This window comes from Sinohyriopsis cumingii, chromosome 1, assembly GCF_028554795.1.
Source record: "Sinohyriopsis cumingii isolate HCF-2022 chromosome 1, ASM2855479v2, whole genome shotgun sequence".
Lineage (NCBI taxonomy): Eukaryota > Metazoa > Mollusca > Bivalvia > Unionida > Unionidae > Sinohyriopsis > Sinohyriopsis cumingii.
Window position 1 is genome coordinate 62,589,766 of NC_142961.1, and position 14,254 is coordinate 62,604,019.

At 38.7% G+C, this 14,254-nt stretch overlaps 2 protein-coding genes across 2 annotated transcripts in view; both read left to right on the plus strand.

Moving 5' to 3' along the window:
• Positions 1-14,254, plus strand: part of LOC149806978 (uncharacterized) — a 252,067-nt gene that overhangs the window by 134,007 nt on the left and 103,806 nt on the right. The window lies entirely within an intron of this gene.
• The window catches only part of LOC149806981 (uncharacterized), a 59,189-nt gene continuing 55,934 nt past the window's right edge, over positions 11,000-14,254 (plus strand). Inside the window, exon 1 of the mRNA XM_089932808.1 lies at positions 11,000-11,197. The gene's annotated coding sequence lies outside the window, so the exon portion shown is untranslated. The remainder of the gene's footprint in view (positions 11,198-14,254) is intronic.

Sequence of the window (14,254 nt, forward strand, 5' to 3'; positions counted from 1 at the left end):
TAGCATCATTATTAAAGTTTCAGAGTTGAGCTGTACTCATAATTAAGTAAACATGCTGTGATCAAACCTCAGGACACGAGTTCTGAAAGATTAAACTGACATAATTCTTTTTGTGACAGTGTTAAAAGAGGTGATCCTGTTTCCTATTACATATATAGTTATTATACAATGGATATTGACTATTAAATTAGGCATTCAAAACTCCGGCCATCGAAGATATTCATTTGCATTTAACTGAGAGGATTCATTTATTTAATGCAATCAATTTTTGGTATTATATAAGTAGTGAATGGGGTCACCCTAGCGACAATAGGAATTAGCATTACAGACCCCCCTGGGTCACTCTAGCGACAATGGAAATTTAACATGGGGAAAAATCATGGGTCACTCTAGTGACAAGGGAAATTAACATGGGAATAAATCGTGGGTTTGTTTAGCGACAAGGGAAATTAAGATGGGGAAAATTGGTGGGTCACTCTAGCGACAAGGGAAATTGAACATGGGGAATTGATCGTGGGACTGTTTAGGGACTAGGGGAAATGGAACAGGGTCGGGACCCTTTTAAAATAGGGTCCCGACCTGATGGGTCTATGGAAATGGAACATATGAAAATTGAAACAGAGAGGGGTCTCTATTTTTTTAAATAAAAAAAATATATAAAAAGGGGTAGGCAATTGAAAGTCTATCTCTTTTCGAGAAATGTGGGTGGCCCTGAAAAGGGCCTTTGGTTTCATCATCATCTTCTTCTTTTATTTCCTCCACTACTGTAGCCATCATCTAACTTTTGCCATAATTTCATGTCTTCTTCTTTATTTCTGATTCAGGCATCCAGTCAGGATGACCTATCGCTCGGAATTTCTCCTGTATTCGTATCCAGTTATTGTTGAGTTTCTCAAAGCTTTCTTTTCTCTTTCTATTTTCTTCTTCTCTTCTTTCCTTAGTCCAGTTTTCTTTGATGTTCTTTACCTCTTCCGTCATCACTTTCTTCATTACTTCTTCCGTTTTTTATCTGCTGGTCCAACCCCCATTTTACGTATCGCCACTCGTTCCAATTCAATATCTTTTCTAAGAAGCACCTGACTTCGATGACATTTTCAAGTGCTTCCTTTAAACTTCCCACTCTTACATAAGGCGGGTCAATCGATCCTCTCAATCTCTTTTCCTCTTCTTCCATCATTCCTTTTACTATCTCCTTTGCTTCCTTCAGAGTATTAAAACAGTCAAGACACTTTTCTAACTTGAATTCTAACTCTATCTTTTCCATGACAAACGTAACATCTACTATCCAATAATAAATACCTATCAAATGATTCAGTAACGCTGTTGCTACCACCATTTTCTTTGTCTTTATTCCGTGGAATGGGTTCTAATGGCTAACACTGTTAGCTTTATAGTTAAAGCGCGGACGTGATGAAAAACATCCCCCTAAATCAAGATTGATATTACCTAGATTATCACTTAAAACGCGCGCACGTGAAGGAAAACATCCCCTACTTTTCTCATTTCATATGATCTACTATCCACATACGTGAAGCAGCAATTAACAAACCCAAAATCTAATGATCACACACGCAAAGCATTAAAATGAAACCCAAATCTACTATTCACACAAACGTACTTGAGCGCTTACAAATAAACACACACACACACACACACACACACACACACAAGAAAAAAGAGTCAGTGTTTATATTCACACTACTCTACATACACACATTGGCAAATCGATTACTATTTCTTTTCTAGAGTATTGGTTAGCCCTGAAAAGGGCTGTTTGTTTTTGAACTCCAGTGACGCCTGGTTAATGGTGGCACCTTCCAGGCCTGGCACCACACACACATCTTCTTCCCCAGTCTCCTTTTACTTTTTTTCTTGACAGCGCAGAGGAAGGATGATTGGCACCCCAATCCTCTGTCTCTGGTATCTTGTAAGCCATCCTCTCTCCTATTTTCTTTTCCTCCTCTTCCTTCCGTCTTCTTTCCTCCTCTTCCTTTTTTATTCTTCCCTCTTCTACTATGGCCTCCGCTGCCAGTTCATTTAACAGGCGCCTGACATATTCCAGATGTATTTGGAGTTCAAGAAGTTTGCTTATTCTGGTATTCATTGTCTTGTTAACGAATGAACAGGGTAGCTAGACTGCCAAGCGAGTTTCAATTTATACTAAAAGCGGGTACGTGAAGGAAAACATCCCTTAAAACAAAATTGATATTACCTAGATCATGACCAAACAACGCGCGGACCTAAAAGAAACACTCACTCACTTTTTTATACTGCCCATCACTATTCTAAAAAGATTTATTAAACAAATAATATACTATCCACATACGCAAAGCAATCAAATCAAACCCCAAATCTACTCTCCCCACACGTCAAACAGCAAAAAAAACATGATCATAATCTACTATCCACACAAACGTATGTGAGCACTTATAAACACACAACAAACGTACGTGAGCACTTACAAACACACAATCATATACACAAACACTTGCACTCACACTATAAAAAAGAGTCAGTGTTTATATTCACACTACTCTACATACACACATTGGCAAATGGATTACTATTTCTTTCCTAGAGTATTGGGTAGCCCTGAAAAGGGCTGTTGTTTTTTTGTTTGCTATGGCAATCTTTTAGTTTCTAAGAATGCGACGTCCTCTGACGATAGACTTTCTGACGATAGGTCTGCTTCTTCGGAAAGAGAAGAAGAACTCTTTGGTGTCGATACGACAATCGACAAAGCCTCTGTCAGGTTCAGGTTGCTGCTGCTGCTGTTGTTGCTCTTGCTGCTCTCTCTCTCTCTCTCTCTCTCTCTCTCTCTCTGCTGTTTCTGAAGTCTGTACTTCTCTGTCCATTCTTCTTTCTCCCTGTTCACTTCTTCTCTGAAGAGATCTTCTATCAGGTCTTCAGTGACTTTTAACATTCTCACATTCTCTATCTCTTCTGGCTTCGGTATCAGACTGTGTCTGACCCTATGCAAATTCACGTAGGCTTCGTTTAGCTTAGCTAGTTTGGAGCACATCTTCGTAGGAGGATGAGTCGACAATGGATGGTTAGACTGGAGGCTACCCCGGCTTTAAAGCCAAAGCGCGGACGTGAAGGAAAACATCCCTCCACGGTTTTCCAGCCGCAACGTTCAATGAGCGTCATGAGAGGGATAGTAAGAAGTCAAAGAGCATGAATCAAGATTCCCATAGCCCAACAAAAGACAAAGGCATTCTTTTCAAAACACAACATGTTTTGTTCAGAATCACTTAATACTAACAAACAACTATAACATTTTTAATAATAATAATTCAACAATATAACATCAAACATTTTTTCTAATTACAAATACTTTTTTCAATTAACACTCTACTTTAAACAGGGTTGACAGCGTTGTGAATAAAATTGTGATTTCCACTGTTGGAAGTCATTAGGCCATTGATGGACACTACGTTTCCTAGCTTGAGACAAAAGATAAGCATAATGGTCACAAAACCATCGATCTACTTTCACGTCGTTTCTAGAAGAAGAACGAGGATCAAAATGAGTCACTAAATGTTCTAAGGAATAGCCCAGGCTGCGATGATGCAGAAAATACACACAATATTGTCCACACACCAAGGAATCTGTGCCTTGTAATTTCACATTATTGAATCGGGTGGTCTGAGCATTTCTTCTCATAAAGTCAATATATCGTCTTCCAAAGGGGGCAATCCGTACGAATCGAAATATTCCACACATCCTTCTTGAGGAAAGTAGACGTCAACCCAGTGGGTTCCTGGAAGATGACTGTCGTCCGTGTTGATCACATAAGCTTGATGGTCTTTAGGTTTGCGATGAGGGAGTTCATCTTTAGCACAGACGACAGGATTCCAAGAAGCCGTGTACGAACTGTGGTTCAAAAGGTAATAAAGTTCCCAGGTATACATTGATTTGTGTGTTTTTTTCTTCACAGGTAATAATAAGTCATCAATTCGATCCTGACTTTTTGCTTGAAAATGTCCGACAAATAACCGTTTCTTCGTTTCGTCTCCCCACTCTGATTCAGGAGAGCTTCGATACGATGGATCTCTTGAGTGGTTAATGGTGGACAAGAATGCTCACGCAAGTCTTTATACCACTGATGCAACACGACTTCGTCCGAGATGAGACTCCAAGCTTCGTCCAGATACTCGTCCAATTTTTCTTCTTGACTCAGCATCAGGCATTTATCGTGTTGAATTTGACTGGGATGATCGTTTTGATATCCATAGCAATCTTTTTTGATCAATTCCGTCATTTTTTCGACCAAGTGTTTGGCAAAACAGGAGACTAAATGCGCTTCTTGTTCTAGCAATCGGGACTTCATCATGATAACTTCTTCTTCCACGGTCTCCTCACATTCCATCTCCAAAGTTTCTCCACTAGGTAAAGAGGGATAACAGTTTTCCATAGCTTCTAATAGTCTAGAATGACTTTTCTCAAACTGTTGATTTCTATGGTATTATCGAATTCTGCATACAGGATGACGTTCACTGTCTCTTTCACTTCTTCTGCAAACTGAAGTTCCACACGAATCTGGCCGGATTTTATAGGGTGGAAATGTCCCTCGTCACTGCCTTGGTCTGGAGTGAAATCGAAAGCCCACAAAGCATAGCCTCCTGCGTAATCTTCGTATGTAATGCCGTGACTGGTGTTGGTCCCTAACTGGCCGGTGGCTTCGTACAGGGACAAGTACGATCTCAAGTAATTCATCTTCTCAAAGTCAGGTTCGAAAGGTCTGGTATACAAGGTCTTGCCATCGCGACTGACTTCGATTTTCTTTACCTTAAAGTGTTTAAACTTAAAAGGATTTTTAGTGAAGTCTCCGTTGAAGGCTGAATTCTTGACCATACCAAGGATTAAACGTTTGGGTAACTGTCCTTGAAACAGATGATCTTCGATCATGGAATGATGGTTAGCGGGAATGGTGAAGGTTTTCACTTCCACGCGTCGTATGGGATACTTGGCGGTCGTTCTGCTCAACGTGTTACTGATGTCGTTTCCCACTTTAGGTAACACTTCCACGCGTCGTACGTAGAGTTTGGCGTCCTCGATTTTGCTTTTGGGATTGACGTCAGCACTATCAGCCAACAAATGGAAAGCGGTACTGCTACGATTCAGTCTCAAGCGGACATTTACACCGTTCAGCAAATATTTCTCTTGCAACCACATGTCCAAATGCAAACGATCCATCAGTTCTAAACTCTTTCCATTTATTATTTTTTTCTTCGTTCTACAAGTCCCTCATTGGTGTCTGCTTTTGTTTTGGGGTCTTCACTAAGACCTGTTTTATCAAAATTGTGTAATCATGCACAACTTTATGTGGTGGTTTGGATGATTTTGATATAGCGTCGAGTACATTAATTACTTCACGGCCACATATTGGCGGATCTGTCATTGTTTGTGTGGGTAGCGTTGAATACCAAACTCTGGTTCCTGCGTGAAGTGGTGCGACATACTTGATAAATTCAACGGGTGGAGCTAACCCGTACGAATCAAAATAAACGATTCCACGTGGATCAACCGCGTATGATACCCAATGAGTACCGGGTCCTGAATTCGAGTCTAGATTAATAATACCTGTTTCGAGTTTGTTTGGTTGTTTCGGTAATTGATCTCGCATAAAAACACCTCTAAAGGCTTTTATTTTTAATTTTTTAGCAGCATTAAGTAAATCAAAATTTGATGCTGGAACGTCTAACGAAGTGATCCTGGAAGCCTTGGGCCTCTCCCCCAACGAGATCCTGGCAATCTTAAGCCGCGTCCCTTTTTTTTGTATCCATTTCCTGTTGCTTTCTTTAGTGCCATTCCAGCAGCTGTTCCAACAGCACCTAACGCGGCTGCTTTTGCTACGGCTGGGGCAGCTGCAGCTATTAATGCCGGAATGTCCGCGAGAAGTGGAAATATACCACCCGTTTTAACCATGTCTTTGATGGCGCTCGGGGAGAGATGGAATTAAACTCCAGTTTTTAATTCCAGAGCTTTATTGAAATGTTTAATCTGATTATTTGTCAACGATAATTTGTTTGGACCACCACTAATCTGATCTCGTTTTAGTGATATTTTAGTTCCGCATTTGTTGGCGGTTTTTGATTGAAGCTTTTTTACCTGACCGGGAGTCAGAGTAACATTAACATGACTATACGACATTTTTTATATAAATAATATTTTTTCTGAATAATTAAAGATTTTCTACTGGTGCATCAACGACTCTCATTCGACCACTACCACCTTCAAGTAACATGGCTTTATCGCTTAGTATGACCGGGATTGCTCTGTAGAAGCCGCGAACAAGTGGTGGACCAGGTATATCATGAGGAGGGTTAGTAACATGAGCTCGAAAGTGTATATCAACGACAGATTGCTTGGATAAATCAAGATGCTCCAGCGAAAAATAATAAATCGGATATAAAGTTCTGAAATCTAGTTGTGATATTTGCAAACCGGTATCCACATTTTGATCACGTCCCATAAATGACATCAAACGATGATATGCACGCGCTACATGATTTTGATTAAAATTTAACAATATATCCTCAGCAGGTTCTTGATGTCCATTTATCCGTAAGGAAACTTCATTAACTCCAAGGTTATCAAATATCATATGTGAACGTTCTTGATTATTTGTCCGAGCATTATTTTGCAGCGCAATAAAAATATGTCGTGGTGCAGAAACACCCTGTTGTGATGCTATATGCCATGTAAATAAACCATTAACATTGCTTTGAATAGCATCTGTGGTTACTGTTAACCATGATAGCAATGATTTACCGCCTTGATCCATAAAAGAGAGTAATTTTTGTTCCTCAGTAATTGATGGTGTCATTACTGGCATCCACAATGAAAGTTTTGATATATTTACTTTACCATCATCATCAACACCAACACCTCGCCAGATTGCATCATTATCATCACCTTTTCTTACGAGCACAATTGTGTGTTTAGCTCCAAAGATGACCTTTCTAACATTTCTGCAAAATCCAAAGATGTGAGATAATCGAACTGCGCATGAGAAATTTCTATTATTTCCTGACAACGCTGCTTGGCGTGTTGCAAATCCTAAGTTGAAAGTCGCGCTATCATCTTTTACAATATCAAAAGCAGCAGCTGGTCTGGCTGCGTATTCAGGACCATCAGCAACCGGTTGTGGATCAGATGCAGTATTTTGTGGTGTCCGTATTTTAGCATACCTGATATGATCAGCGTGGTCAGTAATATCCTTGGCAAACATCATTGTTGGACCGGCTGATCTTGTAAAGTCGTCAGAATATCTCGCCAGACCAATTATTATTGTAGCAACATCAACATCCTTCTGAATTGATTCAATATTTTTTCCGTCAATCATATATGTGGCGCTATCAAACAGTGCCATAATTCCGTTGTTAACAAAACCAATACGCAAATTGGCACCATATGTCGTATTATCCCCCTTTACAAGTTCACCTTCTACTTCAATAAATGCCTCAGCGGGTAAAAAATATCTACTTGTATCGTGAACCTGTAATTCGATTCTCCCCCGCTGATCTGGTTGTCTTGCGTCATAAGAATAAAACTGATAATCACGTACAGATTCATACTTAAGGACAGGTGCCTCCATATCAAATGCTGGGTCTGATTCGCGCTTGAACATTTTATTATAATTACCATTTTTCCAAATGGTGATCATCGTCGACGAAGACCGCTTCCTGCTATTAAATTTGCTGTTATATTTTTTTCCGCTTCTTCAGATAATTCCGCTAGTTTTTGATTTGCAGCTTGATTTATTATTTTACTGACATCTGCAGGCATCACCTCAGTACTTGGTAATTTTACCGGTTGTTGTTTTCGTCGCAGTAATCGTGCTAGTCTTTCTTTGATCGCCGAGAACGCCTTACCAGCAACATTGACAATTGCACCAGGAGCTTTATCACGAACATTATCAATAGCCTTCATCGATAATTGTTTTGCAACAGGTGCTACTTTTGGAGCTATCCTTGTAAATAATCCCTGAATAACATCACCAAGTCCATCTCCGTAAGTAGCTCTATAGATTGGTAATCGTGAGTTTACCGCTCTGACCTGTACAGGTTTGCGATGATTATTATGTATTATCATCTTATTTTTATTTACCATTTATCTAACAACTAGTCATCAACAAGTTCATCGATAAGTTCTCGGTAAACTCCGATATCCATAATACCACCTTGAAATAGTCGCCGACAAATATCAACTGCTTCATTAATTATTTCTGGTGAATTATTTCCAGCACGTTTTCCTCCTATGAGAACTTCTAACCGTGACACGTCATTGATAATATTATCAGGACAAACAAAATCATCCCCCAGACCACTGCCAGTAGCACCCGGTACATCGTAAATTTCTTCTTCTGGAGATTGCGGTCGAGGAGGTTGTTGCTGCGGTGGTGGAAGTTGTTGCCTCGGTGATGGAAGTTGTCTTTTCTGTTTCTGCGATGGTGGAAGTTGTTGCTGCGGTGATGGAAGTTGTTGTTGCGGTGATGGAAGTTGTTGCTGCGGTGATGGAAGTTGTCTTTTCTGTTTCTGCGATGGTGGAAGTTGTTGCTGCGGTGATGGAAGTTGTTGTTGCGGTGATGGAAGTTGTTGCTGCGGTGATGGAAATTGTTGCTGCATTGATAGAAGTTGTTGCTTTTCTTGTTGTTGACTAAAAAAATCTATTGCATTAGTAAATCTAATATTAGATTAGTGCTTCTAGCTTGGTCAACATCATAATGTATACGAAATATCCACTTGTGCCAACTTTCACGACTTATATTATCATAGGCATATTTGGTTTTTAAAATTACTCTTCGACGATCATAACTTTGTACGGCATATTCAGCTAATTTTTCTAAATTTATAATTTCCTTTATGTAATTAAAATATTTTTCATTAAATTTATCTTTTAAATGAACCTTTTCCTTCATTTGTTCTTTTCTTGTTTCTGTTTCTGTTTATGGTACATGATCTTTCATCTCACCTATTTCAGCACGAATTTTATCAATACCCTCAAGTATTTCTTCACCAACAGGTGGAGGTTGAGCTGCAGCTATATTAGTTGGAAGGTCTCGTAAAATCTCCTTTGCCTGTTTAGTTCTTCTTGCTATTTTTTCAGTCTGCTCTGCAGTTTGTTTTGATACCGGAAGAAGATCCTCTTTGATGACAGTTGTAACTTTCTCAGTAGCTGCAGTGACGGGCTTAAATAGTTTTTTAGTTTCTTCTTCGTACTCAACTTGTGCTTCTTGCTGCGCTTGCAGATTTTTTCTGAATGAATCTCTGACAGGAAGAAATTTTTTAATTGCTTCTAATCGTTCTCGAGCTATTCTTGCAGTATGAGATTCCGAATGTACCATTATTTTTTTAATATAATATATCAATCTTTTAATTAATATCAGCAGAAGAGGTGTAAATTTAATTAAAAAGATAATGAACAACTGTGCGTGGCTGCGTCAAGGAACCACTAACAATTGTAATAAAAAATGCCGTGGAGAATATTGCAAGAAACATAATTATCTTATAAAGAAAAACCTTCATGCTGGTCCACGAAGTTGTGTTGGTTGTAACAACGGCGTTAGAGGATTGTATCAGATTTGCAAAAATTGCGGTGGAGATCGATACAGAAGTTTGATGATATATTATAAACACAGAAAGAACATAAATCCAAAAATAGAAAAACCACCATCAGAACTTGAATATTACTTGAAACATAGAACAAATAAAGATGAAACAGATGAAGATGAAACAGATGAAGAGAAACGACAGCGAGAACGAGTTGAGAAATATTCATCAAACTTGGTATGGTGGTAAATTAATAGCAGCAGAGAAGGTGCCTACCAACGTTGGTCGTCAAAAAAAATAAACAAGAAATAAATAAACACGTAGAGTACTTTTTTTCAGCTACTATTTCGAACTGGGATTTCATTAGTATAATCGGTCATTACAGAAATAAAACATCTCAAGGAAAAGTTCATTTGTAAAAATCTGGACCTTTCTACGAGATGATTTATTTTCTTTGTTTTATTTGTTTTGTCGGAATTCTATGGTCTGTTCACGTTCTCTGCTGCTCATGTTTATCTTAAAGATAACTGACGGTTGGTTTATTGTGGATTATATGGTGCACCAGCACTATAAGGCGAAATAGTGCCACAAAAAGGTAATATGATAACTTGTATGCATCACCAGAGATCGATAAACAGGATAAATACGATTATATAATGGTGAATATATATGAAGGTTCGCGATCAACGGGATGCATGAGTGTTGTGTATAAAGGTAATTCGATAATGAAAGATAAATTATGGTGATTAACAGTAAAAATGTTAGTCCGATAAATCAACACCACAAATCTGTGTTGATACTGATGGACTATGTTGTGGGTCTGATGTCACCTGTTCATTAAACTGTGCAATTTTGCTGCATGCAAATGATTCCGGAACAAACCCGCGTACACTTTAGACACTTATCGGTAATTGGTAACAGCCATATCAAGCGCGAAATTCGAAATGGCCACAAGGCAGATAGTTGTGCTAATCCAGGTGGATTTACAAGTCACCAAACAAATGATTTGCTCAGCAAATATAATCTACATGTCACCTAAAGAACCTCGGCCGACGGTAGCTGCACAGCCACGAGAACTACCGGTAAGAATAAAACATGTACATCGATGTGTGCAGCCAATTTGGATGCAGATAATTGCAGCTTTTAATGAATATGTGATATCAGCTCCTCAGCTGAAAATCAACATAATCACGGTTGAAGGGCAGATTTATCGGCCTATACAAATGAAAGCTACCGCTATTCAAAGAAAATCGGGTTACAAACAAGCTATATTTATATAAAAGATGTTAACTTCCTTCTAGACGTTTAGAATAGAAGACACATTTACAGTATTAAAAAGTTCTTCCTTGTGTTAAACATTGTAGTAACGAACGCGTGTGGGTTGAAAATCGATTAACAACTACATTAGGAACATATTCGTTCTCGCAGCCAGGAAGTTAAATAGCACAGTAAACGTGGCTCCGATAAGACACTCCATTTCAAACAGTTAGTCATATACATGTACTGTTTAACAACGAGCTCATCTATGATGACTCCTGAAACCAAGTAATTCAGAAACGGCAGATTACATAGCTTTGGAAATTCCTGTTCTTGCCCAAACTGATGTTAACTTGAAGTTCTAAGTTCGTGGTACGAAATCGGTAAGTTGCGGTTTCAGTTTGTATCACTTATACGTCTAGACTGCGATCTACTAGGTAACACAGCTTGCATTCCCCCACCCACCCATCCACCACTCTCTCTCTCTCTCTCTCTCTCTCTCTCTCTCTCTCTCTCTCTCTCTCTCTCTCTCTCTCACACACACACACACACACACACACACACACACATATCCGGGAGCCTCCGTATTTCACAGTGATTCGAATCCTGACAGTGCCCAGACTAGGCGGGGAATACCCTGTGCAGCGCTGTTTACTTCAATATATAATCTTTCATGTGCTTATATTATGTTAATCTATGAATGAATCAATGAATGAACGAATGAGTCAATCAATCAATCAATCAAGTCATCCATCAATCAGTCTGTCAAACAATGCATCAATCAATACTTTAATGAGCACTTCTATTGTCATGACAGGAAAACGAAAGTACGTCTGTCTGATCGTCCATCTTTGACATGGTTATGAGAAGATTTGTAGATATATCTTTCCAAAACGACACTCTTAAATAGGACTTACTGCATAAGTTAATATTGTAACATTTAGTGTCTTTTTCTGTCCAATTACATCTGTTGGAGCAAAATACCCAAGGGAATAGAAATTAAATATTTTTTCTTATTTATAATGTTTTAATAACAAAGGATAACATTTGCGTTGATATTAATAGGTTGTGGCAAAATGTTTCAGTTTTGTGGTAGAAGCCAATTTGTAATTTATTTCATGCTTATTATGTAGACGGTATTTTCCCGTCGCATTCAGTCTCATATGAAATACTAATATACCTCCTTAGGGATGTCAGGGATGAATGAGTCAATACACATCGCATGCTCTCTGTTACTCCATTGTTGATGGACGAGAACTAGTATCAGGGTACCAATTGTACAAACCCAGGTGGGCGGAGCCTACGGCGTAGGCAGCATTGTATTCAGATATAAACAACACAACTAGTTGGTGCATTATGTAAGAGCTGTACTTTTCCTCAAGCGTAGTAAAAAGTTGAGCCTCTTGCCAACATGTGAGATTATGTTAATTCATGTCTAGGTCATATTTTGTATTTTGTATCATTTTTGTTTTATAAATGTGGTCGATATGACCGAAAATGTGTCTGTTGTGACTAGCTAAGTCTTCCCCTATCTAGTTCCAGCAGAGTTATCTCTCTTAAATGCAACGGAGTACCAGGTTCTGAACTTATCAAATTGACAATCTAACATTGTTCTATATAACAGTGTGTGACACACATGCTGAGGTAGGAAATAAATACAGTTATTTCACCAAATACTAGCACTGAGGGCTATAGAAAAAGTAATTGCTACCGTGAGACTAACTGTTCAAAGGTCTAATATAAGGACAAGAACTGTTCACACTGTTAAGGAATGAACGAAAGATGTAGCTAAAGATGCACCCGTTAAATGTGTTTTCGATTGTTTTTAAATTCACAAAGATTACCAGAGTGTGACAAAATAGATGGAATAATCTTTATATGTATGTATGTATGTATGCATGTATGTATGTATGTATGTATGTATGTATGTATGTATGTATGTATGTATGTATGTATGTATGTATCTCTCTCTCTCCATATATATATATATATATATATATATATATATATATATATATATATATATATATATATATATATATATATATATATATATATATATATATATATAAGCAGCAGGGAAGTTGTACAGACCATCGTGAACAGACAAAATAAACCTTCGTACGCGAACATTCTCCGTAGAAGCCTCGGATTTCACTTTTACGGCCTTCTACGGAAGCTAATTTTCGTGCATTTCAGACCGAGTGCATCGGTTGGTCGCGCCGGTGTGTTAGTAAATATAGCGTCCAGGACAGGAAAAAAGAAGAATTTGGGATAAGATTTTTGTGTTAATTTTTTTGTTGCAACTTGGGGCTGCTTTCTCATGAATAAATTTGATCGAGACCAATTCGATACCGACTGCGTGGATCATGAAGATTTATCGTAATAAAACCGTGCGGTGTCGCCTGAGCGCGGCTAAAGAAATTTTTGAATTTGTTTATGTCCATGTCGCCGTTACACCAAGTCTGATGAATATTTCTCAGTGTGTGCGTGTCTACGCCATTGAACACCGATAAAATATTGCAATTGTCCCTAATCACCTTTGGAATCTGCGTATATCTCTGTGTTACGTAAATAACATCGGTGTTCTTGTGTCTGCCACGCGAAAATATCCTAGCCGGGTTGGTCTGCTTGTCCAGCATAACATCATCGAAAACAACGAGATTATTAACATCGCCGTCCAAATTCTCCACGGATGGAGCTTCATTGATATCTGTGATGAATTCGATTGTGCCTTCGTCGGTATTATCGCTAAATTCCTTTAGCACTTGATAACATCGTTGATCGTCAACGGATGGTGCAACCAAATACAATTTATCCCATTTTAGCCATCGCATGATCAAATTTAGCAACAATTGTGTCTTACCAGATCCTGACGGGCCAATAATTATCATTCTAATCGAATTTGGTAATACCGCGTTGTGTTTTATTTGCTCGCGTCGCTTCGTGGCTGAAAAATCAATTACATTCATGTTACTAGAATACATGGATTTATATTGTGTTAAGTGTCGCACTCACACAGCTACGATAAATCCAACCGAAATCGTTACACGTAATAACAGAAACGCAATTGCGGGAGAATGCGAAGTTTGCAAGACACGCAAGTTTAGATTTGCAAAAAAAAAACTAGAACCGGTGGAGACATTACCGCCTCCATGAAAAATCTACCTGGGCTGCCCTGGGCGAAATATCCCGGAGAGAAGCATCTGCCAGGATACAATTATTGTGGACCCGGAACAAGACTCGATATAAGACTCGATGATAATAACCAACCATTTCAGGGTGAAGATCCAGTAAACGCCATCGATAGCGCTTGTTACTACCACGATCTCGCGTATCGCAGCGGAGATCTACAGCAAAGGCATCTCGCTGATATCAGGCTAATTCATGCACTAGACGCGATTCCTAACAAAAATTTCAAAGAGAAATTAGCAACTTGG